Genomic DNA, 25,772 nt, shown 5'->3' with positions numbered 1-25,772 from the left:
GAGAATAATAAATCACTCAGAGCACTCCTTTCTATAGCATTAGCATGGTCAGGTAGAATATTAGAGAAATAATTCCTAAGTCTTTCTTAATTATAAGTCAAAGCATACATTTGATTAGTACAATTACATCTAGTAATCATGGCTAAGATCATCATCATATCTACACATAAGGTATATTACTAAGGAAGATTGAGGACAGAGCTTGTTCTACCTTCATAATCGGACCCTACGTGCACCTATATTCGGGGAGTGGACTACAAAGGACTCAACGGGAGTGTCACATCCGCGATCTACCACATGACCCAAAATATAGGGTGTATCCACAAGTAAACAATGTATAAACACCACGCTTACGCAATGTCGACCACCCACCCTGTGTACTTTGGAGCGAGCGCTTTGCGAACTTATGCATAAACATAATGATAAACTAGCTATACTAAGTATATAATCAAAGTAGATAATGAATATCATAACAAAGAACATGAATAAAATGAACATTGAGATAACAATTGTAACTAGCATATAAAAATAATGGAGCAACAAGAGAGAGGGGTAAAAATTTTATACCGAACCACGCCCTTGACAAGATCGGCAATCCAAGCAAAGTCCTACTTGCCTCCCTCTAGATCTATCCTAACTAGCTATGCTATGGAGGAGGAGCTCTGAGAAGATTAGGGTTTCTGTCTTCTCAAATGACTTGATGACTTGATGACTTCTGATTCCTAGGGGAGGCAGGGACTGGATTATATAGCCCTAAGGGTCTAACATGAGCACTTGTATCAAACCGACTTAAGCAATGGCCTAGATGCATCCTCAAAGGTGGTGGGAGACTGCCATACGAAGCTGGCTGATAGGTGGGCCCAGGAGGGGTAGGGCGGCCCCACTTGTCTAGGGGTGGCCCTCTGCTTCGGTGATGTGGCTTCTGGACCCTTCTAGAGCCTTTCCACGTAGGTACCATGGAGGAACTCTATATTTTCCTTTGATGATTAGCTCCTCCTTGGTAGTTTTCTGATTAAACCCTACTGGAAAAAAAGATTCACCAAAACTCGTAGAATTTATTAGTTTAAACCCCTAAACCTTCATTGGTGATTATATTTATGCCCTTATACATGTTTAATTGATGGTTTATAATGGTTGTTAACTACCGTCAACAAGCTCCCCCAAGCTTAACCTTTGCTAGTCCCTTAGCAAAAATAAACTTAGCAACAATTGGATCAGGAGTTACTTTAATGCTTTCACTCCTCAAAAGTACACATATATTTAAACAAGAATTCTCCTCTAGATTAGAATAAACCGATCTAACTTTCAAACTCACCCATATTACCTTCAACCATGGGGCTTCTTAGCCTTTACTTGGGTCTTGAGCAATCAAAAGACAAAATGATCAAGTCAAGCACTATGTCTCAAGTTCTTTGTTCAACCAGTATTCTGGAGTTTTTTGTAAGTTTTCAAAATAAAACTCAGGGCTTCCATTGTATAACACTCTCAAGTTTCTCAATATATGTGGTATTTGTGGATCCTTTCTAAGGCAATAGTGATGTTATGTCTTTCTCTTCCTACAACTAGGCTTATGTGGAGCTCATAGGAGTGGAGAAAACATAAAGAGCATACTTGCAATACATATATTGTAAAGTCAAACCTCAGATCCAAAGAGAGTTAAGTCATACAATCAAATCAAGATGTGCATGTGTGTGGATGTATGGTGGATATATATGGTGGCTAACCTAATTCTACTATGCTCCTTGAAAACATATCTCTCATTTGAAACTTGGAAACAACTTTGCAAGAAAACATGGGCTATCTTATTCATCTTCTTTTTCTTCTTCTTAGGCGGGCATCTGAGTACCCATTGTTTTAGTAATTCAGACACTTGTCCATTTTTTTTCTTATCTCTTCCTTTTTTATGAATAACTTTTGTATAGCCACATGTCTCTTTTTAGGAAGAAAACTTTTGAGAGATAGCAACAAGAACTTTGGAGCATTTATTTGGTGGATATCCTATAGGGCATATTTTTTGTGTTCACTCCGAGTGTAGGAGTAAAACATTTTTTTGGGTGGATCTAGATGGAATGGTATGTTTTTGCGCCTACCCCTAGTGTAGGAGTAGTGCTTATTTGGGTGGTGTGTACGTGATCTTGATTTCAAGAGCATGACAAACCTCTCATAAGGCATCAACAAAGCTTGACTAAACTCAATGCAAAAGCAAGCAGCATATATGAGTTGAAGTTTTCCTAGTCTAAATATCATTTATGGCTCTAGTAGGAATTCAAGCTTTGTCATAAAGGAACTCATCATGAAGCATTTTTATATTTGTCAAAAGACAAATCTCCAAAACTTTAGAATCACTAGGAATAAGATAAACAACAGTTCAGACCTTCTCATATCATATCCGTCAATTACCTAGACTTAAATCAAGCATATGCTACCCACGAGTTTCAAGTTCAGAGTAAATTCTTATATCAGAATAGTCATATCAAAAACTCGGGAGAATTCAAGGCTGAAAACTAGGTACTTGAAAGGAATTACGACAGAGCAACTATTCTTCATTTTCGTTGCAAAAGATTATCCTCAGAGTTCTTTTATTTAACTCCTAAAAACTAAACTAGACACATACTTTTATTTTGTTTTTATTTTTAAGATCATACCCTATTATATATAAAGCTAACATAAATTTTTATTTTGTTTTAACTTGTTATTCATCTTTTTACGACTCTAGCAAATATATAGAAAACTCAAAGATAGTAAAACCGAAAAGGAAAAGAAATACTTAGCTAGATACATGGGGATGCTCCTCCCCCAGCCTAGATGTTGTCGTGGTCTTTCTTAAAATCTCTCTCATCCTTCTAGAAGTTGTTTTCCTCGTGCAGCAGGTGTAGCAGTGGCTCAGGAATATGTTCTTCGGATGGATGGCTTTACTCTTGATCATCCTACAAAATATTCCAACAAGAATACAAAAACTCATGGCACAGATTTAGATAAGGGGTTAGCGGTCAGCTACTTAGAGATTTGTTATCCTTGGGGGTTTAGACATATTTCCTAATTGCCAAAGTTCTAGCAGGATGTCTAATTAATATATTTTTTTTTGGATTTTCTTATTTATATAATCCAAAAAGGAAATATGCATGCATGTTTATTTTTATTTTTATGCCACCACGGTAAATATGCCTACGGGCTTTTCACACTGTAGATTTATTCACATGGGGCTTTAGGCTTTATTATGTAATGATTTGATGCAATAATGAAACTTTTTATTTTTCCTTTTCTAAATGCAATGCTAATGCAGAAAAGTAAATATGCTAAAGTGAAAAATAATTCATGCAATGCTAAAAGTAAATATGGATAACTACCGATGTTACCTCACGACTAGGGTTCAGATTTTAAGTCCTCCGAACAGGACTTTACTCCAGTCTTATTCATTCTTCGGGTGCATCATCCGATCTCGGTGATGGAGACTCTGATGGCTACACCTCTTATGATTCCGATGATGTCACCTTCTCCTTCCACACCTGCTTGGCCGGTGGGCTTGACTTAGGCGGTGTAGGTTCCTTTTTCACAAATTCTTCAGGTTGTTCATCTTCCTCCCATTCATTCTTTGGAGATTGATTCTTTTAGTTTTGGGATGATCGATGTGTCCTCCTAGAGTGGGACTTCTTGGGCTTCTCATAAGTAGTATAACTATTAAAATAACAGCGTACCTTTTCTCTAGGGAATTAGAAGTGGACTTGTCCAGATCCGACATAGATGATCGCGTTTGTGGTGTTGAGGAACGATCTTCTAAGGATGATGGGTGTATCATCTTCTTCTTCACCCATGTCCAGAACCATGAAGTCGGCAGGGGCATAGTGATCATGTATTATTACCATAATATCTTTTGCTATCCCCTCTAGGAATCAGATTGATTGGTCCACCATCTACAATTGCATATATGTAGGGAACAAAGGTTCATCACCAAATAAATATTCATATGTTACCTTGGACATTATGTTGACTCCTGATCCAATATCGCAGATGGTCTTGTAGAAGATTCTTTGTCCAATGGTACACTCGATCATTGGTATGCCTAAATCATCCTTCTTAGCAAGGAATGGCGAAGCGAGGAGGTGGTTGTACTCGAATTAGAGTGTGTTGATCATGTTGATTGTCTCTTTTTGTGGCTGCCTAGCTTTGTTCTTCCTTCTTCTCCAGTTGTTCTTCTTCTTGGTCACTATTGTCTCTTCGAGTAGGTATGGTGTCTACAAATGTCTGGGAGATTGCAAGATATGATTCTTGAAAGAAAACTTCTTGTTTCTATCCTTGATTGTGAAGCAGATTTTGGCACTGTCCACGTAGATGATGGCTTTAGCGGTGCTTAGGAAAGGTCGGCCCAAAATAATGGGTGCCCTTACATCTCCACCTATTTCCAAAACCACAAAGTCTACAGGAACATATGATTGCCCCACTCGAATAAAAGAATCTCTAAGAATTCCCTTGGGGTAACAGAGTGATGATCTGCAAGCTACAAATGCATATTTGTGTACAACAAAGTATCTCCATTAATTCAATCATAAATTACCTTAGGCATGATGTTGACACTTACTCCAAAGTCATAGACAGCTTCTTGGAAAATGTGAGGTCCAATGGTGATGGGGATGATAGGTCTTCCTAGATCGCTCTTCTTCTTAGGCAAGGTACAATCTGTCCACCTTCTCGTCGATGGCTCCATGTAGTAGTATGCTACATTGTGAATACCGACAAGATTTGTAGTTTCTAGATCTTCTGGTTGCCCTAGAATCTTACCTTTGTCAGACGAAGGAATAGCAGTCACCAGCTGAGCTATTTGTGATTCTATCATTTTATTAAATCTATGCTAGTTCTTAATGGCAGAAGTAAAGCTATCCATTCTATTACTTATATTTTCTAGCATTTTATCATTGTAGCTACCTTCTTAGATAATCCTTCCATGAGTCTAGATTGGCTAGTAATTAATTCTCTCAAGGGTGGTTGATTGAAGTTATTATAATTGTTACCTTGAGGGTTACCATGGTAGTTACTATGGTAGTTTGGCCTTTGTTGCTAGTTTCATCCTTGATTTTGTTGAGGATGGTAGTAGTTGTTGTTGATAAAGTTCACATCCTCATGGGTTTTAGGGCAGTTGTTCCCTAAATGCCCAATGCTTCCACATGCTTCACATGTCATGCTAGAATCATGAATGTGCATGACATCTTGCTTTTCACTAGCTCGATCTTCAAGCTTCTTCATTAGCAGGTCCATCTTGGCAGACAACATGTCTACTTCCTTGATTTGATGTATACCTCCACCTCTTTTGTGGGTCTAAGCACATTCTTAGTTACAACCTTGATTGGAGGCCATCTTCTCCAGAAGAGTGGTCGCAGCTAGAAGGGTAAGTGACAAGAATCCACCTCCAATAGCAGCATCAATGGTCTCACGGGTACTATTGGTCAACCCATGGTAGAACTTCTGCATGAGTAGCCTATTCTCCATCCCATGATGAGGATATTTTGATATATAGTCTTGAAAGCATTCCCATGACTTAGGGAAAGATTTATCATGTTGTTGCTGAAAACTTGAAATTCTCCCACATAGAGCATTGGTATTGCCTGTGGGAAAGAACTTTGCTAGAAAGGCGGTGGAGCATTTATCCTATGTAGTATTTCTATCTTTGTCAGCATAGAACCACTGCTTCCCCTTCCCCAAAAGTGAAAATGGGAAGAGGCGAAGTAGTATGGCATCCTCGGTTACTCCCTTGATGGTGAAAGTGTTGCAGATCTCTAGAAAGTGTTGGAGATGTGCACTCACATCTTCATGTGCCTTTCAACAAAATTGGGTTGCTTGCACCATATTGATGAGAGCTGGCTTGAGCTCGAATCCATTGTCTCCAACATTGACATTAGGTCCAGTACAGATGTTGGCAGCGGTTGGAGTAGAAAATTCACGAAGAGTCCTGTCAGCCATGGCTTCAAATTTTGTTGAGGATGATAGTAGTTGTTGATGAAGTTCACATCCTCATGGGTTTTAGGACAGTTGTTCCCTAAATGCCCAGTGCTTCCACATGCTTCACATGTCATGCTAGAATCATGAATGTGCATGACTTCTTGCTTTTTGCTGGCTCGATCTTCAAGCTTCTTCAACAGCAGGTCCATCTTGGCAGACAACATGTCTACTTCCTTGATTTGATGTATACCTCCACCTCTTTTGTGGGTCTAAGCACATTCTTCATTACAACCTATATTGGAGGTCATCTTCTCCACAAGAGTGGTTGCAGCTAGAAGGCTAAGTGACAAGAATGCACCTCTAGCAGCAGCATCAGTGGTCTCACAGGTACTGTTAGTCAACCCCTGGTGGTACTTTTGCATGAGTAGCCAATTCTCCATCCCATGATGAGGATATTCTGATATATAGTCTTTGAAAGCATTCCCATGACTTAGGGATAGATTCATCATGTTGTTGCTAAAAACTTGAAATTCTCCCACACAGCGCATTGGTCTTACCTGTGGGAAAGAACTTTGCTAGGAAGGCGGTGGGGCAGTTATCCCATGTAGTACTTCTATCTTTGTTAATGTAGAACCATTGCTTCCCCTTCCCAAAAGTGAAAATGGGAAGAGGCAAAGTAGTATTGCATCCTTGGTTACTCCCTTGCTGGTGAAAGTGCTGTAGATCTCTAGAAAGTGTTGGAGATGTGCACTCGCATCTTCATGTGCCTTTCTAGAAAATTGGCTTGCTTGCTCCATATTGATGAGAGCCAGCTTGAGCTCGAATCCATTGTCTCCAACATTGACATTAGGTCTAGTACAAATGTTGGCAGTTGTTGGAGCAAAAAATTCACGAAGTGTCCTGTCAGCCATGGCTTCAAATTTTGTTGAGGATGATAGTAGTTGTTGTTGATGAAGTTCACATCCACATGGGTTTTAGGGCAGTTGTTCCCAAAATGCCCAGTGCTTCCACATGCTTCACATGTCATGCTAGAATCATGAATGTGCATGACTTCTTTCTTTTCACTGGCTTGATCTTCAAGCTTCTTCATCAGCAGGTCCATCTTGGCAGACAACATGTCTACTTCCTTGATTTGATGTATACCTCCACCTCTTTTGTGGGTCTGAGCACATTCTTCATTACAGCCTTGGTTGGAGGCCATCTTCTCCACAAGAGTGGTCGCAGCTAGAAGGGTAAGTGACAAGAATGCACCTCTAGCAGCAGCATCAATGGTCTCATGGGTACTGTTGGTCAACCTATGGTAGAACTTCTGCATGAGAAGCTAATTCTTCATCCCATGATGAGGATATTCTGATATATAGTATTTGAAAGCGTTCCCATGACTTAGGGATAGATTCGTCATGTTGTTGCTAAAAATTTGAAATTCTCCCATATAGAGCATTTGTCTTGCCTGTGGGAAAGAACTTTGCTAGGAAGGCGGTGGGGCAGTTATCCCATGTAGTACTTCTATCTTTGTTGATGTAGAACCATTGCTTCCCCTTCCCAAAAGTGAAAATGGGAAGAGGCGAAGTAGTATGGCATCCTTGGTTACTCCCTTGATGATGAAAGTGATGTAGATCTCTAGAAAGTGTTGGAGATGTGCACTCGCATCTTCATGTGCCTTTCGACAAAATTAGCTTGCTTGCACCATATTGATGAGCGCCTGCTTGAGCTTGAATCCATTGTCTCCAACATTGACATTAGGTCCTGTACAGATGTTGGCAGTGGTTGGAGCAGAAAATTCACGAAGAGTCCTGTCAGCCATGGCTTCAAATTTTGTTGAGGATGATAGCAGTTGTTGTTGATGAAGTTCACATCCTCATGGGTTTCAGGGTAGTTGTTCCCAAAATGCCCAGTGCTTCCACATGCTTCACATGTCATGCTAGAATCATGAATGTAAATGACTTCTTACTATTCACTGGCTCTATCTTTAAGCCTCTTCAACAGCAGGTCCATCTTGGCAGACAACATGTCTACTTCCTTGATTTGATGTATACCTCCTCCTCTTTTGTGGGTCTGAGCACATTCTTCATTACAACCTTGATTGGAGACCATCTTCTCCACAAGAGTGGTCACAGCTAGAAGGGTAAGTGATAAGAATGCACCTCTAGCAGTAGCATCAATAGTCTCACGGGTACTGTTGGTCAACCCATGGTAGAACTTCTACATGAGTAGCCAATTCTCCATCCCATGATGAGGATATTCTGATATATAGTCTTGAAAGTATTCCCATGACTAAGGGAAAGATTTATCATGTTGTTGCTAAAAACTTGAAATTCTCCTACGTAGAGCATTGGTCTTGGCTGTGTGAAAGAACTTTGCTAGGAAGGCGGTGGAGCAGTTATCCCATGTAGTATTTCTATCTTTGTTAGCGTAGAACCATTGCTTCCCCTTCCCCAAAAGTGAAAATGGGAAGAGGCAAAGTAGTATGTCATCCTTGGTTACTCCCTTGATGGTGAAAGTGCTGTAGATCTCTAGAAAGTGTTAGAGGTGTGCACTCGCTTCTTCATGTGCCTTTCCACAAAATTGGCTCGCTTGCTCCATGTTGATGAGAGCCAGCTTGAGCTCGAATCCATTTTCTCCAACATTGAAATTAGGTCCAGTACAGATGTTGGCAGTGGTTGGAGCAGAAAATTTGCGAAGAGTCCCGTCAGCCATGGCTTCAAATTTTGTTGAGTATGATAGTAGTTGTTGTTGACGAAGTTCACATCCTCATGGGTTTTAGGACAGTTGTTCCCTAAATGCCCAGTGCTTCCACAAGCTTCACATGTCATGCTAGAATCATGAATGTGCTTGACTTCTTGCTTTTCGCTGGCTCGATCTTCAAGCTTCTTCAACATCAGGTCCATCTTGGTAGACAACATGTCTACTTCCTTGATTTGATGTATACCTCCACCTCTTTTGTGGGTCTTAGCACATTCTTTATTACAACCTTGATTGGAGGCCATCTTCTCTACAAGAGTGGTCACAGCTAGAAGGGTAAGTGACAAGAATGCACGTCTAGCAGCAACGTCAATGGTTTCACGGGTACTGTTGGTCAACCCCTAGTGGTACTTCTGCATGAGTAGCCAATTCTCCATCCCATGATGAGGATATTCTAATATATAGTCTTTGAAAGCATTCCCATGACTTAGGGATAGATTCATCATGTTGTTGCTAAAAACTTGAAATTCTCCCACGCAGAGCATTGGTCTTACCTGTGGGAAAGAACTTTGCTAGGAAGGCGGTGGGGCAGTTATCCCATGTAGTACTTCTATCTTTGTTAATGTAGAACCACTGCTTCCCCTTCCCAAAAGTGAAAATGGGAAGAGGCAAAGTAGTATGGCGTCCTTGGTTACTCCCTTGCTGGTGAAAGTGCTGTAGATCTCTAGAAAGTGTTGGAGATGTGCACTCGCATCTTCATGTGCCTTTCCAAAAAATTGGCTTGCTTGCTCCATATTGATGAGAGCTGGCTTGAGCTCGAATCCATTGTCTCCAACATTGACATTAGGTCTAGTACAGATGTTGGTAGTGGTTGGAGTAGAAAATTCATGAAGTGTCCTGTCAGCCATGGCTTCAAATTTTGTTGAGGATGATAGTAGTTGTTGTTGATGAAGTTCACATCCACACGGGTTTCAGGGTAGTTAGTCCCAAAATGCCTAGTGCTTCCACATGCTTCACATGTCATGCTAGAATCATGAATGTGCATGACTTCTTGCTTTTCACTGGCTCAACCTTCAAGCTTCTTCATCAGCAGGTCCATCTCGGCAGACAATATGTCTACTTCCTTGATTTGATGTATACCTCCACCTCTTTTGTGGGTCTGAGCACATTCTTCATTACAGCCTTGATTGGAGGCCATCTTCTCCACAAGAGTGGTCGTAGCTAGAAGGGTAAGTGACAAGAATGCACCTCTAGCAGCAGCATCAATGGTCTCACGTTTACTGTTGGTCAACCTATGGTAGAACTTCTGCATGAGTAGCTAATTCTCCATCCCATGATGAGGATATTCTGATATATAGTATTTGAAAGTGTTCCCATGACTTAGGGATAGATTCATCATGTTGTTGCTAAAAACTTGAAATTCTCCCATGTAGAGCATTGGTGTTGCCCGTGGGAAAGAACTTTGCTAGGAAGGTGGTGGGGCAGTTATCCCATGTAGTACTTCAATCTTTGTTAATGTAGAACCATTGCTTCCCCTTCCCAAAAGTAAAAATGGGAAGAGGCGAAGTAGTATGGCATCCTCGGTTACTCCCTTGATGGTGAAAGTGTTGTAGATCTCTAGAAAGTGTTGGAGATGTGCACTCACATCTTCATGTGCCTTTCGACAAAATTGGATTGCTTGCACCATATTGATGAGAGCCGGCTTGAGCTCAAATCCATTGTCTCCAACATTGACATTAGGTCCAGTACAGATGTTGGCAGTGGTTGGAGCAAAAAATTCATGAAGAGTCCTGTCAGCCATGGCTTGAAATTTTGTTGAGGTTGATAGTAGTTGTTGTTGACGAAGTTCACATCCTCATGGGCTTCAGGGCAGTTGTTCCCAAAATGCCCAGTGCTTCCACATGCTTCACATGTCATGCTAGAATCATGGCTGTGCATGGCTTCTTGCTTTTCACTGGCTCGATCTTCAAGCTTCTTCATCAGCAGGTCCATCTTGGTAGACAACATGTCTACTTCCTTGATTTGATGTATACCTCCACCTCTTTTGCGGGTCTGAGCACATTCTTCATTACAACCTTGATTGGAGGCCATCTTCTCCACAAGAGTGGTCGCAGCTAGAAGGATAAGTGACAACAATGCACCTCTAGCAGCAGTATTAATGGTCTCATGGGTACTGTTGGTCAACCTATTGTAGAACTTCTACATGAGTAGCCAATTCTCCATCCCATGATGAGGATATTTTGATATATAGTATTTGAAAGAGTTCCCATGACTTAGGGATAGATTCATCATGTTGTTGCTAAAAACTTGAAATTCTCCCACGTAGAGCATTGGTCTTGCCTGTGGGAAAGAACTTTGCTAGGAAGGCGGTGGGGCAGTTATGCCATGTAGTACTTCTATCTTTGTTAATGTAGAACCACTGCTTCCCCTTCCCAAAAGTGAAAATGGGAAGAGGTGAAGTAGTATGGCGTCCTTGGTTACTCCCTTGATGGTGAAAGTGCTGTAGATCTCTAGAAAGTGTTGGAGACGTGCACGCGCATCTTCATGTGCCTTTCTAGAAAATTGGCTTGCTTGCTCCATATTGATGAGAGCTGGCTTGAGCTCAAATCTATTGTCTCCTACATTAACATTAGGTCCAGTATAGATGTTGGCAGTGGTTGGAGCAAAAAATTCACGAAGAGTCCTGTCAGCCATGACTTCAAATTTTGTTGAGGATGATAGTAGTTGTTGTTAACAAAGTTCACATCCTCATGGGTTTTAGGGCAGTTGTTCCCTAAATGCCCATTGCTTCCACACACTCCACATGTCATGCTAGAATCATGTATGTGCATGACTTCTTACTTTTCACTGGCTCGATCTTCAAGCTTCTTCATCAGTAGGTCCATCTTGGCAGACAACATGTCTACTTCCTTGATTTGATGTATACCTCCACCTCTTTTGTAGGTCTAAGCACATTCTTCATTACAACCTTGATTGGAGGCCATCTTCTCCACAAGAGTGGTCGCAGCTAGAAGGGTAAGTGACAAGAATGCACCTCTAGCAGTAGCACCAATGATTTTTACAGATGAGGTTAACAGAGATGGCAATGTATGTATTCTAAACGAGATATGTGTCCCGTACTCTTGTGATGCTGAGAAAGATCTTCATACATTGATCGACATCTTCTTTCCAGATCTAAATGCAAACATGGCAGACAAAGACTACATCACCACCAGAGCGATTTTGTCTACACGTAACGATTAGGTGGACATGATCAATATGAAAATGATTGATATGTTCTAGAGCGGCGAGATGGTGTATCACAATTTTGACTCCACGGTAGATGATCCACATAACTACTATCCATCGGAGTTCCTTAACAGTTTGACCCCCAACTGGCTGCCTCCACATGTCTTGAAGCTCAAGCTTGGGTGTCCTATCATTTTGCTTAGGAATATTGACCCTGCCAATGGGCTATGCAATAGTACAAGGCTGGTGGTGCGGGGGTTCCAAAGAAATACAATCGACGCTAAAATCGTGGTGGGGTAGCATGCTGGGAAGCAGGTATTCCTTCCTCGAATACCGCTATGCCTGTCTAATGACGAGATGTTCTCATTCTAGTTTAAGAGGAAGCAGTTTCCTATCAGGCTGAGCTTTGCCATGATGGTCAACAAGTCACAGGGCCAAACTATCATGAATGTGGGTGTGTACCTACCCGCACTGGTGTTCTCTCATGGTTAGTTGTACATTACAATGTCTAGAGCCATGTCAAGAACCAATATTAAGATCCTTGCCCTCCCTCCTGATGCGAAGGCACAAGAGGAGGAGGCCAAAAAGATAGAGATGAAAAATGCTAAAAAGAATGCCGAGGGAAAAAAGAATGCGTCAAATAAAAAAGATAAGGATAAGAAGGCCCCAATAGCTGATGAAACTTTCATGAAGAATATTGTATTTAAGGAGCTTCTAACGCCATAGGCAAGATAACAGAACATTACTAATGCATACAATGCATTTTTTCCATTCAATTTATATTGTACAAATAATATCTCACTAATGCCATATTTATTGCTGTTCCTAGGTATTTTTAAATGGTTTATCAGACTCTACGCGAAGATGTTGTATATACACTTGTGTGATGGCCTAATGAAAATTGAACATGCGTTATATTATTGTTATAAAAATGACACTTTGAGTGTTTTGTTCATAATATTTTGTTTTGTAACCATTCATAACTATTACATGTGTATGTTCTCAAAAGCATGAGTTTTGTTGATTGTCCCCACTTTTCTCATGTGCCAATGTGGGATCAACCGAATTAGCACCTGCATAATTACAAACATAAATTACTTGAATAAAACCAACGAAGCAAGTTGGCGATAATAATGAACAATAGTGCTAAACAACACCATACCAGTGGTCATGGGATGGCATGATCGTAGTGGTGTTGGTCCCACGCATTCAGGAGGATAGCTCCTTTGTATTTCCCTTTGTTGCACCAGGGTCATTAGTTTGTGAGCACAAAAGAAATGGATATCAGAGATTTTTTCTACCAATATAAAATATTATCTTAGCCGCATCACAAAAAGGTCTATAAAGTAGAGTTTGTGAGCCTACGACACCACACACACCGTGATTGTGTTAAATTCAAAAACTTTGACTTTTGGATTAAATGTCACTTTAACATTGGTATTGAATTTTTACATTATTGTTGTCTTATCGTGCGATCCGTGTGTTTTTAGTATAAAATGTTAGCTATCCCATAGCGACGCACGGGCATGCTACCTAGTATTAATTAAAAGAGGTAAATTTTAAGCATATCAAAAGTACTGAAACTGACCAATTCATATTTTTTTCTAGGTAGATCACATGATAACAAAGCTACACAAATTTATATATTTTTTAAAATAAAAAAACCAATTGAAATTCTCTCACTCCTCTCTTTCGCACCCACAGCGACTGACAACGGGGCCAAGCTTTGCTCCCTCGTTGACCACGACGCTGGTGGCCTTTGACCATCGGATGCTCGTCGATAGCGAGATCACCAGCAACGAGATTTGGTTTGGTGGACTCGTCTCTCCCTCGTGCACATAATGGTGGTACTGGTTGAACGATTGGAGCATGGAAGCAACCACACCGATGACCATAGCAGTCCGGCGGATCTCCAGCGTGGTGGGGAAGACCAACGGTGAGCTCACTGGCATTACGAAGGTCACTGCCGCACTCGCCTTACTCATGCAAACACGTTGCTGGTAGTAGTTGAAGCCCTATTGTACTACCGCACACATGGCTATAGCCACGGTGACTTGGCGATGCTTCGACGTGACGGAGGTAGCCAACGGAGCAATCACCGGTGATGTAGGGGTTACCAACACACTCACGACACTCACACGAAGGCATCCAAGGGGTCAGTTGGACACGTGGGTGTCAGCAGCACATCCAACCACAGCCACGGTAGCTCGGTAGAGCTGAGCACGCCGGTGCTGTGGCGCTTCGGCCACTATAAGGTAGTATAGGTTAAACGGAGGGCAGCGTTAGAGTTAGGATCTCACAGTGACTCTAGAATGGCTGCTGGTTGGGATGGGATCACGATGGAGCTAGGTGGCTGGCATTGAGGATGAAGGTGGTGACATGAACTCATAGTGAAGGTGCGTTCTGGCGTGTCCTATATGATGGAGGTAAAATGGGTGAGCCGACCACAACCATGGCATTAAGATGAAGCCAAAACACTAGATGATTGAAGAGGAGAAGTGCCATGGAGGTTTTCCCATGATGAGGGGGTTCATGGCGGCGCTGTGCTCGATGGTGAGGAAGATGGAGGCTCCTGGCCAACTTTGATGGATAAAGCTGGCATGAGTGGGCTTAGTGGACTGCAACGATGATGTGAGCCTAGCTGTGGAAGGAATTAGAATGAGGGCAAGCAATGGTGATGAATTTCACCGATGAGGGGGAGCGGCCTGGTGGTGGAGTGGGAAGGGAAAGAAGAAGAGAAACGAACGATAGATCGATGTTTTAATAGCGAGAGCGAGGCAGGAGACGTCGCCAGTAGCTACTTGGCCTCTCCATGTAGGAAGCTACGTGCCCTAGCTCGAGAAGTGGCACGAAGAGGCGATGATCGGCGGTGGCAAGCTGCTACGTGGCAGCTGCTTTGGTGGTGCATTGTGGCAGCCTAAAGCCTAATCTTCTTCTTCCTTTTTCTCCAAATTCCAAACAACAACTCGAAGATTAACAAAAATAAAAGTTGTTCATCTTTATGTGGTCTTCATCTTTGTTTAAAGGATGGAGCTCTGATTCTTACTAGATGGAGAGATCCAAGGCCAAGAACTTGAGTAGGATGAAACTACATCTCTAAACTTCAGTTAGGGTTTTCAAAAGCATTTTTGATTAGCAAACTTTGGTTAATTTATTAGTGGTCAAACATCTATCAACTTAACAACTAATTTCAGATTAACATAGCACAATTATACTACCAAGCAATGCAATAACATTTGGACATGTTTTATTTATAAAAGCTCATTTAATAATTCTTTCAAAATTGAACTCAATAATTTCATTTCAGGGACTTAGGCAAAATGTTTCCTAAGTATGAAATTCAACATTTAATCCAATTTTTGGCTCAATTTTAAACATATTTGACTTGTAAACATCATTAACTTGTGATCCCACATTAAAGTACACACTATGTACTACAAAGTTTATTTTAACAAAATTTTAATTGTTTAAGCAATATCACATATATAAATTCACAAAGAACTTTAAACATTATTGTTATTTAACATTTCATGCAACATATGAAACACTATATATGCAACATTGCAATGCTATAAGTGAAACACAGAGTGCATACATGACATGATACTTGGTGATTATGCTTGATGATGCTCATGATCAAGTTTTAACTACTTTTTAACATCTGGGATGTTACACCGATGGTGGTCGTGTCCTCCAGCAGCCTTAGGAATGTCATAAACAATCAAGAGTCCATGGTTCACATCACCAAATGGGGGCTTGAGCTCATGGGCCTCAACATCACATACGCCCCCCGCATGATGATCAAGTCCCAAGTGCTCACCGACTACATGGTAGAGTGGATGAAGGAGCAAGCCTCAACCACTCCTGCCAAGTTGGAGTACTAGACCATGTACTTTGATGGTTCCCTCATGCTCGAGGGGGCAGGTGCAGGGGTCCTCCTCATACCCCTAGTGGTGATAAGCTAAGGTATGCCCTTTAGCTCTATTTCTAGGCCACCAACAATGTTGCAGAGTATGAGGCACTCCTCCATGGCATTCGGGCAGCCGACGAGCTTGGCGCACGGTGCCTCTTTGTATGTGGGGACTCGAAGCTGGTTATCAACCTAATATGGAGTCAACCTACTAGAATGTGAGGATGGAGGCCTATTGCTTGGAGGTCCAGAATTTGGAGAATTTTGATGGCACCGAGCTCCATCATGTCCACCAGAGGGATAATGAGGAGGCCAATGCCCTAGCGAAGCTGGCATCCTCCTAGAAGGACCCACCACTAGGAGTCTTCCTCAACATCCTTGACACCCCCTCAATCCACCTTGAGTGGGAGCCAAGAATGGCCCCTAGGGGGACACCCCCGGCACGGGAATGGCCAGCAGCGAGTCGCTGCCCCCTAAGGGGTGCGTGTTGGTTATCACTGTATCACCCTAGTGTTAAGAATGCATTGGGCACTTGCATTCATGATCATGAGCATCATTTGAGCATCCATGAGCATAAGCATATAAAGTGTTATCTCAATCACCTTACTTTTGTTACATGTGATGATAGCTATATGCATGTATATGCTTGCCATTGTGTGTGACCAATGCATGAAATGCTTGTGGGGCCATAGAAACACCTTAACATATTTAGGATGGTACATGGAACAAGTTTGGTATTCATGACATGGACCAAAACAGCCCCCAAGTCATAGTTATTCTAGAAACTCCAATTTTCAAGTTACTAGTTTGACCAAAGTTGAACTATGCTTTAGAGTGCTTCCATGGCAGTGCACCCTTAAGCAAAGTTGTAGTACTTCACTAGAGTAACAACTTTAATTTTTGGAACAAGACCTAATTCAGTGCATAGCATGCTCAAAAATACCTCACAATTAGTAAGAAAATACTATTTTGGACTTTGAAAAAATTTCTAAGTGTTGGAGCTAATTATAGTCTCAATGTACCTGACTTTGAGGTGATGTAACTTCCAAACCATTACGAATTAGAAGATGATTTCTAAAGAAATCTTGTAGCCCTTACATAGTTCTACAAGATATGTTCACACACCTTGTAATGACTCACCATGGATTAGGAGTTACATGGTCACAAAGTTGCTCTATCAGACATGCACATCGAGCTCTAATGACCACGAATGCGCACGGTGTCAGTGGCCGACCGTGCTAGGCTACGGCCGCCATGTGGTGGCCGTATGTCAGCAATGGCCGGGCCGGTCAGGCTAGCACATGGACAAGAGGGCCATGCCCCTACTGCTCCCTCCCACTCGCTCTCACCCGCCTTGCTTTGCTCTCTCTCCCCTTCATCATGGTGAAACTGAGTGCCATTGTCGCCGTGGGCTTCGTCGAGCTCGCGTGCAACCCTCATCGCTCCATTTCCAAATCGCCTGTGCCAATAGCTCCGTCTTGCTCCGTTCTACCACCTTGACCTAGTAGAGCCACCGTTCGAGCCCAAGGTAATGGCCTACAGCTGTTTTCACCACTATGACATCGTCGGAGCGCCACCGAGCTCCAAGCTCACCATGGCCAGCTCGGACCGAAGCACCTCTGCTCTCTTTTTATCGCGTCTTGTCTTCCCCTCTAACCCTAGAAGCTCACATCGATGACTGTTTAACCTCTACTAGCATGTGTATGTAGGAACACCTATGCACCATTGTGCCATCGCTGCCACCAAGACCTACACGCGGTCAGAGCTCACCACCGCCTCACCAGAACCCTAACCCACCCTAGATAGCTTCGTTAGCATCCCACGAAGCCATAATGAGCCTCGCCTGAGCACCATGTGGTTGGAGAATTCTAGCATACCACCACGCTGCCTCCGCCATCCGCCATCGCTGTCGGCAAGCCCACTCCGATGAACCCTAGGTTCCATTTTCACCACCCGTCGACACTACTTGATGAGAGGGACACAACGGTGGTGACCCTACCACCGAAAACCTCACCGATGGTGAGCTTTTGCTAGTCAACCACTGTCCCCTACCTCTATTTAACTAAGGAGTGGGGCCCATTGACCTTTGGGTCCCAGCTGTCAGTGACTGCTAGTTTAGGTTTTCTTTTATTCTTTTTGCAGAAATGTGTGCAGATTTAGAAAATCATATCTCGATCTAGGAGTATCCAATTTGGGTGAACCAAATTTTGTTATGTTCATCTTGCTATGTAGTTTTTAATAAAAATATGAAACTTGCCATGTTCCACAACAAAATATTTTTTGCTATTTATCTTGTTTATTCCTTAATAAACTTAGGAAATGCATAACTTGAGTTTGGTATGTGCAAAAATTGTGATTCTAATTTTGTTGGTCTTGTCTTGACATGCTGTAGCTAGGAAAAATATTGAACCTACAATGAACATGCTTGGAATAGGACTTTGCTATTTATCCTAAATTAATGCTAGTATCTTGTGCAATTTTTTCATGGTAAATATATGTAACCAATGGGCATGAAATTAATTGTACAATGTTCTTGTGTTATGGTGAAGCTAAGAAAAATATTAAATCTATTGTTTGACACTTTTCACTAGGTTAAACTATTTATGCTATTATAAGCCTTGCTAGTTTGTCATTTTTGTAGAGGTTGTTATTCTTGTTCAGTTGGCATATATGAGCTACTGTAATTTTCTTAGAATTTACTATGCACTTTTGATATATATTCCTTATTTCACCTTAGTGCCCAAATAAATTAATAAAGGCATTTAAATAATTTATTTGGGCTTGACCATTATGTTTTTTAAAGTGTATATGATATCTATGAACTGTTGGTACCATTGGTTGTGCCTAAATTTAATTGCTTGTATGCAGTGAAATATTAAATGCTCTATAATTCAATTATAGTGACTATTTTGGATAGTTTCTGTTGTTAAGTAAATTGCATGGGTAAAATGATGTTTTGTATGAATCTTATCAATAACAAAGTTGTAGATAACTTAATTATATTGCTTGTGTCAAATTTTCATGGCAATAGACTAAATGGTTTGAGATTTATAGCTATTGGAGGTTGGCATCCAGAAATGCTTATTCTCTAGAATTTCTGGATAGATCTAGGATATTGTTTTGTTTGACCTTGACAGCCATTGAATCATCTTGAGATGACTACAAGAAACTTATAGGAAGTTTTATAATCTTTCCAGTAAGTCCAAGATAATAGTATTTGGTTGAGTAGAACTTCAGATATGGCCAAAATAAGAAGCTGTCGTTTATAGTCCAAGAAATGACTGTCAAATTGTAATTGTTTGTCTTATGTGATGCTTGTGTAGATGGTTTGGCTAATTGAGATTAGTTGTTAGCTGCAGGTTCTAAGCCTCTTACTAAAGATGAACAACTTTAACTTAGGTTACTAGAACTTGGTGAGTGTATGTTTCTTGTACTATAGAAGAGATATGCACCTACTCAGTAAAGATCAACTAGACGAAAGTTATACATCTACTTGGTCAATGAATGTTAAACTTATCATACATATTGTGGATAACCATGCTTATGCGTATACACTTTATTAGGTCATCTCATGTCTTATGCATTCATGATACTCATTTGTGCATATGTAGGCAATAGGTTCCCTAGAAGGAGTGATGGTACTCAAGTTCGAACCCGAGCGTTAGGAGGAGCAGCAGGCAGCCTAGGAGCAGGAGTTTAGGCAGAAGGAGTCAACATGGAAGATCTTCCTGAGTGTCCTGATCACCAACCTTCCTCATTTTTGAAAGGCAAGCCCCAGAGCATTCTAAGCCTCCTATGTTTTTCTAAATATCAACTTGAGTCCTTTTATGTTGATGCATTAAGTACTAGCGGTTGATTGGAACCACTTGCTGTATATACTTTCTTTGTCCAGACATACATATCTTGAATCCTTTGCAAGTCTAGTATCGAATATATGCTTAGCCATACATAGTCCAGTAGAAGTCAGGTGATTTCCTATCACCTACTAGATATAGGTACATATCTAGTCACGGTTGTGTTAGGAATCGATTCGAGTTACCGTCTCTCCCGGATAGTGAGAACTTGACTGAGCAGCGGCAACATAGCATGAATTGATGGAACTTGATGGTTATGATGATGCTCAAATTAATACACTAGATATGGTTACTAATGCTTGTTAGCTTAATCAAGTGATTGCTCTAGTGTAGGTGCTAATCTAGAGATGCTTAATTGAATAGGTATTCAATTTGATGCTAAAGATATTAAATCTCCAAGTTATGTTACTTAAGCTTTTATGCAAAATGATGTCAAGCTAACTCCACTGATAAAGCCTTGAATACTCCTTGGTGTCATATTATTTCTGGTTTATGACGGGTAAGTCTAGCTAAGTACATTCTCGTACTCAGGGTTTATTCCTTCTTGTTGTAGATGATATGATGTATCATGGGTACTGTAAGAACTGCCTTCATCCGACTGTGGATGAGGACCAAACCATGGGGCATGGTACTCCTAAGTTATCCTCTCTATTATGCTTTTGCTAGAAATGATCGTGGTACTGGCATGTATTTGAACTAAGTGTGATGTTGAATTCAAACTACTTTGCTTCTGCTATTTGAACTTAGTTTGTAATAACTATGTGAACTCTGATATATGTGAGATACTTGTGAACCATTTGTGAACTGTGATGTAACATGTGACTTGTTATGTTGAATCATGTATGATCTTGGCTTGTATGTTGGTTGGTTTGAGATCCTTCGTTATTTAATCGAACTATCGGGTTTATATGGGCTCAAGTATGATAGTTTGGTCGCTTTGGTGATTGCTATTGTACTTGTGCTCTTATAAATTATACGGTTCTATTACAGCTGGCATCGGAGTAAGGTTCACCACTAAACTTGTCATATGGGTATTTAAAACAAAGTTTTTGTTTTATAAAATCAGTTTGACAACTTATAGCTATATATAGGTGTGTTAAAATCTGAATTTTAAATTTAGAGTATGCTAGTGGTCATATCCTTTATGCCCAGTTAAGGACTATCAGGTGGCTAAATAAGTACTAACATGGGGGTTTCTACTTTCATCATCCATGCGGCGTGCTATTGTAAGGATGCCATTCACTTGAGTGGTAATGTATGGATCAATTGGTTCTACGCCCAAGGTAAGAGTGGCAAGACCGCAAGGGTGAGCGCACGGTATAAGAGGAGAGGTAGCTTTGGTACTGCGGTATATATATGTCCCATATATATACTAAGGTATTTAATTGTGGGTTAGCTTTGATATGGCTATAGATACATATTTATATGTATGAATGGCACATATTTACTTTTGGGTAGCTTTGATATGGAAGTATATGTATGGGTATATATATGGAAGTATTTAGTTGCAACCTAGAGCCTAGATTTACATTTTGGCATATATAATTGTTGGGTTGAGCTGAAATGAAATTATTGTGCAGGTACACTAACAGCGAAACGTGTAGCCCGATTAGTTACATATATTGAGAGAACATATATATACCACTGAGTATGTCGTTAGAATTTTAATTTTTTCCTAAGATTTGTGAGGATGTATGGAATGTGCATGCATCATGTTCACTCATGCATTTACATTTTTGCATTCCTCCCTCCCTTATAATTGCTTACCCCACTCATTAAATTTCTTCTCATGTATGATATCCCCTCACAAGAGTTGCACACTTTGCTGCAGATGGTAACACTAGGATCCCTGCCTCATAGTGACACGTTCCTGGCTATGTTTGGCACTCCTACATTGATGTGGAGGGTGCTAAACTCAGTTGTGTATGCAGAGCCACCCCGCTACTTCTAGAGGGAAGTGGCAACTGAGGGGCAGCCGCGGAATGATGTGTGGGTGACCATTCTAGCCCATGCAAACAATCCATAGTGGCAAGGTTGGAGTATTAAGTCAGATGGGTAGTCTCCTTGGGAAGGTGCCCAAGTGGTAGATTTGGAGGCACTGAGTGAGATTAGTTAGGAGTTTTGTGATGAGTTCATCAATAGTCTAGGCAGAACCTTTCCCTATGTGGATCTGTTGGTGACCGCTTGGATGCAGCCGGACAACAATGCACTGGTGAGAGACCATGATGAGTGAGTAGAGAGCTCTAGTGCTACTATGAGCGCTATGTTTGCCATCCTAAAAATGTTCTACTCCCGCCAAGACAGCTACGTCAGCTGCATGCTAGAGCTCCAGCGAGCACAGGCCACGCAATGCCAACTGCGAGGGCATGTGTGCAGGCATTGGAGGCTAGTTAGAGAGGCTTAGTGGGAAACCAATAATGCTATTACAGCTTTGGAAGCTCATCGGGTTTAGTTCATGAATGTTGTTACAGAAAGAGATGTAGCTAGGGCAGAGATATAGGACATCCTTGCTGAGAGGGATGAGGTCATTCTCCTTGTTGTGGCTAGGGAGACAACTAGAATCAGGACTATGTTTCATGCTGCTAGGTAGCCAATGGAGTTTGATCATAGAGAGAAGGAACTCATACGCCAGATTGAGGAGCTTCAGTTGGATGTTGTCTCAACAACATGGTGAACCCAATTCTTCCTCCAGCTCCAGTAGTGGAAGAAGATCCCAATGTGTTGACTGCTAAGGACGATGGCATGGAGGTGGATGCCAACGCTGAACCTGAGGAGGAGGAGGAGGAGGTTGAGCCTTTTGAGAACGACCATGGTGATGATGTGTCCGACATCAACAGCGACCACTCCAAGGCCTAGCTTAGCTATAGTACCTAGCTAGATGCGCTAGCTCTCTATCTTCGATCATTTATGTAATGAACTCGGAATTTAGGTTTTGATCTCATGATGTACTCCTTTGATGTAATCTCAGAACCTTGCATGTTTAATCCATGTCATTGTTGAACCTTAATAAATGTCCAGTTTGTGTGCTGGCAAGTATTTGGCATGTACGGGAATGCATTGCGTGATCGCTAAGTAATATAATTGGTGATGTTGTGTTGTTGAAATGAATTATTATGCCTTTGTTTTATTGTATGAATGTAAATTCTCTCTAGTTAATTCAGTTTGTCATAATTATAGAATTCCTCTACAATTTTTCAAACATCATCAATAATTACTTGTGGTTGCAATTCTACAGATGACATGCACACATAGGGGAGCTAGTGGAGATGATGCGGGTGGTAGTGGTTCCCATGGCAATGACACTAAGGACCTCCCACCACCACCGCATTCCACGCCAATGGAGATGATGGCCTAGCTCATGGAAACCCAACATTCCATGGGAGAAGTGATGCACAGTCTTGCGTAGAATGCTAGCCATGGATGGGGAAGGGACCAATGCCAAGGGCCTGAGCCTAACCAGATCAACAATTTTAAGGACTTTCTTGACACCAAACTTCCTATCTTTAAAGAAGCAGAGGAGCCATTGTAGGTAGATGAATGGCTGAATATAATTGAATAGAAGTTCCGTCTCTTAAGGGTCACAAAGCACATGAAGGCAGAGTACGCATCACACCAGTTGTAGGGGCCTGTAGGCATATGGTGGAGTCATCATCAATCCATTTTGCCTAAGAATGCTCAAATTACCTAGAACAAGTTTAAGGCTATAGTTAGGGGACATTATATTCCCCTAGGTCTTATGAGCATGAAGCATACATAATTCATGAAGCTAACACAAGGTACCAAGAGCCTAACTGATTATCTGCATGCCTTTAACAATCTATCAAGGTATGCCATAGAGTTTGTTCACACTGATGCAAAGAAGATTGCTAGTTTCAAGAGGGGGCTTAGTTCGAAGCTGATGAAGACTCTAGCTAACAGCAAGTGTGCCACTTCAATGAGTTTGTTAGTGATGCTTTAACTTAGGAGAATTAGAACAACATCTATTCAGCATCTAAGAGTCGTAAGAGAGCTTATGAAGCAGGTGCAGACCTTAGGAGAATTAGAACAACATCTATTTAGTCAAAAGCTCCTATTGCTGCGAGACCTTAGTTTCGCCAACCTGCTCCAAAGTATAGACCACCTCAGAAGAAGGTATAGACTAGTCAGACCTAGAAAGTGTATCGCAAGGCCTTTGTTCTTGCTCTACCAAAGGGCAGCATAGGACAAGGAAGCTCCAGCATTCCACCTAGCAACATGCCATACTGGAACTGCAACAAGCCTGACCATTGGGCAAGAAATTGCCCCTATCCCAAGAAGAATAACAACCAAAAGCAGGGTAATCCAAATGCATGATAGGGACACATGCACTATACCACCCTAGAAGAGATTCCTTTAGGTGAAGTTGTTACTACGGGTATGTTTCTTGTGAACCAACACCCCGCATTTGTTTTGTTTGATTCTAGAGCTTCACATTCATTTATGAGTGAAACATTTGTGTCCAAGCATGATCAGAGGGTAGTTACTATAGATAAGTGTGGTTATTGCATAAGTGCAGCCAAAAATAATATCTCTACCAACTAGATAGTCAGAGATGTACGCATATCTCAATAAACAACCAAGAGTATACCTCAGATCTTGTAGTATTGCTAGGGTTGGGGATAGATGTAATCTTGGGTATGAAATGGATGAGTGGCCATGGAGTTCTCATTGACACTTCAACTAGAACCATCATGTTGAGGGAACCATAGAGTAATAATGCTTTCCTAGTGCCACTTCCTAGGAGCTTTGATCTCTAAAACTTAGCCTATGCTAGTCAAACCATGACCCTCCTTGATATTATAGTGGAATGTGTGCTTCTGGATGTGTTTCAAGATGAATTGCCTAGGTTGCCACCCAATAGGGATGTAGAGTTTAAGATTGAGTTGTTATCGGGTACAACACCCATCTCTCGGAGGCCGTATAGAATGCCACAAAATGAGCTAGCCGAGCTTAAGGTTCAATTGCAAGAGCTTTTAGAGAAAGGTCTTATTCGACCTATCTCATCTTCGTGGGGTTGTCCCGCCTTATTTGTGAAGAAGAAAGACAAATCCTTGTAGATGTATGTGGACTACCGACCACTTAATACCGTAACGGTCAAGAACAAGTATCCTTTGCCTCAAATTGATATCTTGTTTGATTAGTTATCAAGGGCTAAGGTGTTCTCCAAGATCAATTTGAGATCTAGTTATCATTAGATTAAAATTAGGACGAAAGTGTAACTAAGACTGCTTTCTCCACTAGGTATGGCCTGTATGAGTATTTGGTCATGTCCTTTGGGCTAACAAATGCTCCTACATATTCATGTATCTGATGAATTCAGTGTTCATGCTCGAGCTAGATAAGTTCATGGTTGGGTTCATCGATGACATTCTGGTCTATTTAGGAAATGAGGAGGATCACGCAGAGCACCTAAGAGTTGTTCTAACTAGGCTAAGAGAACATAAGTTGTATGCTAAGTTTAGCAAGTGTGAGTTTTGGCATCGGAAGGTACCTTTACTAGGGCACGTGCTATCAGAAAATGGGATCTCTTAGACCAAAGTTGAACTATGCTTTAGATTGCTTGCATGGCAGTTCACCCTTAAGCAAAGTTGTAGTACTTGACTAGAGTAACAACTTTGATTTTTTGGCCAAGACCTAATTCAGTGCATAGCATGCTCAAAAATAGCTCAAAAGTACTAAGCAAATACTATTGTGGACTTTGAAATTTTTTTCTAAGTGTTGGAGCTGATTGCAGTTTCAATGTACCTGACTTTGAGCTGATGTAACTTCCAAACCATTGCAAATTAGAAGATGATTTCTAAAGCAATCTTGTAGCCCTTACATAGTTCTACAAGATTTGTTCACACACCTTACACTAACTCGCCATGGATTAGGAGTTACGTGGTCACAAAGATGCTCTGTTAAATGTGCACGTCGGGCTCTGATGACCGTGAACGCACTCGATGTCAGTGGCCGACCACGCCAGGCCACGGCCACCATGTGGTGGCCGTATGTTGGCGATGGCTGGGCCAGTCAGGCTAGTGCATGAACAAGAGGGCCATGCCCCTGTTGCTCCCTCCCACTCGCTCTCACCTGCCTCGCTTCGCTCTCTCTCCCTCTCATCATGGCAAAGCCAAGCGCCATTTTCGCCGTGAGCTTCGCCGAGCTCG

General features: G+C 41.4%; 2 non-coding genes across 2 annotated transcripts; both read left to right on the top strand.

Moving 5' to 3' along the window:
• Nucleotides 1-5,479: 5,479 nt before the first annotated feature.
• On the top strand, nucleotides 5,480-5,588 carry LOC136462063 (small nucleolar RNA R71). The gene has a single exon (XR_010760586.1). It is a non-coding gene; the product is annotated as a small nucleolar RNA R71 (small nucleolar RNA).
• Nucleotides 5,589-9,048: 3,460 nt separating this feature from the next.
• On the top strand, nucleotides 9,049-9,158 carry LOC136462065 (small nucleolar RNA R71). The gene has a single exon (XR_010760587.1). It is a non-coding gene; the product is annotated as a small nucleolar RNA R71 (small nucleolar RNA).
• The last annotated feature ends 16,614 nt before the right edge of the window (nucleotides 9,159-25,772 follow it).

Source organism: Miscanthus floridulus, chromosome 6 (assembly GCF_019320115.1).
Source record: "Miscanthus floridulus cultivar M001 chromosome 6, ASM1932011v1, whole genome shotgun sequence".
Taxonomy (NCBI): Eukaryota; Viridiplantae; Streptophyta; class Magnoliopsida; order Poales; family Poaceae; genus Miscanthus; species Miscanthus floridulus.
This window is presented reverse-complemented; position numbering and strand designations above follow the sequence as displayed.